Source organism: Hemiscyllium ocellatum, chromosome 21 (assembly GCF_020745735.1).
Source record: "Hemiscyllium ocellatum isolate sHemOce1 chromosome 21, sHemOce1.pat.X.cur, whole genome shotgun sequence".
Lineage (NCBI taxonomy): Eukaryota > Metazoa > Chordata > Chondrichthyes > Orectolobiformes > Hemiscylliidae > Hemiscyllium > Hemiscyllium ocellatum.
In genome coordinates, this window is record NC_083421.1 from 14487998 (window position 1) to 14489467 (window position 1470).

At 41.0% G+C, this 1470-nt stretch overlaps 1 non-coding gene across 1 annotated transcript; it reads right to left on the minus strand.

The window, feature by feature from the left end:
* Window positions 1-728: 728 nt before the first annotated feature.
* trnai-uau (transfer RNA isoleucine (anticodon UAU)) lies at window positions 729-824 on the minus strand. Its single transcript has 2 exons — window positions 787-824; window positions 729-764 (listed from the first exon to the last, which is right to left on the minus strand). It is a non-coding gene; the product is annotated as a tRNA-Ile (tRNA).
* Window positions 825-1470: the final 646 nt, after the last annotated feature.

A 1470-nucleotide genomic window follows, 5' to 3' on the forward strand; every position in this document is an offset into this window, starting at 1 on the left:
TTCTTTGACCTCACATGTGAAGAAGTTTATTGAACATGTGCAGCTGAGTCAGATTGAGGATAAAAAAAGCTGATGGTTTTGAAACGTGTGGCGTTTTATTCCCTGTGAAGCATTACAAATGGAACAGAACTTTCGTTTTTTAATTAGAAAGAAAAGTTAGACCGTCCTGAGTCTGAAGTGAACCATCTCCCGGAGACACCATTCCTGCTTTACCCTGGTACCTTAAAGGTTTGATCACATTCAGATGATGCTGGGTCCATTTGGTACACTCTGATCTCCACCCAAGAAACCCACAAACAAGGCTCTGTCGTTTTACATTTTGAATCCTCTTCTCCTCAGCAGGTCTTTATTTTAATCAGATAAATGTTCCAAACAAAGTTAAATACAACATTCACATTGTTCAATGATATAAATCTAATTACTTTTAGATTATTACAATGACCTGTGCGAGTTTGTAGCAAATTGAATTTAAAAAGCCAGCTAAACAGCTTTTACCCGCAATTTAACTCAATGCTGTCTGTTGTTTCAGAACCATCTTCGAGCTGAACAAGGTCACCTGCTCTTGTTTCTCCCCAGATATTTCTTCACGTTTTAATCGCTATCGGGGCATGTTGCTTCATCACCGAAACATTCCTCAGGGAAGATGGTTTCTCAATCCAGAGATACTGGTATTTTCCAACAAACTCGGATATGCTCAATGTTGGTATTTGACTGTGAGAAGATAAAACTGCTCCACGTGAGGCTCAAACTCACAACCTCGGCATTGCGCATGCCGCCATACTGCCATATAAGTACCACACGCTGACCAATTGCGCCACTGGAGCTGCACCACTTTCCTCAATATTCCAAGTTATATCTCAGCGGTTGGTGAATTGGCTGTGATGTGAGATTTTCCGGGTTTTCTTCACCGGTGATTCCGGACTTATTTGAGGATATTGCTTAACTACACAGTGCTAAACTGGATTGATATGAAAAAATGCATCTTCAATATTTTTTCCTGACTGTCCTCTGAGCCACTGGTGTCTTTAATCTGCAGAAAGCTGTGAATCTCATCTTGGACAGACTCAATGACTGACCATCACCGTGTTGGGGCACTGAGTTCCAGAGGTTCACCTTGCTCTGAATTATGGAATCACACAGTCAGAGAGATGTACAACACGGAAACAGACCCTTCGATTCAATTCATCCATACCAACAAGATATCCCAAGCTAATCTAGTCCATTTGCCAGCACATGGCCCATATCCCTCTCAACCCTTCCTATTCATATGAGAATGGGTTCAAAATACTAAACTTGTCATTTTGGTATGACTTTGAGCATTCAGACCAAGATACCCAGTAAATAAATATTACTGAATTGCAAGTACAAGAATGTTGCCAGGTTCAGAGGCTGAATAGGCTGGGGCTGTTTTCCCTCTAGCATCGGAAGCTGAATAGCGACCTTATGAAAGTTACAATATGAGGTTTATAA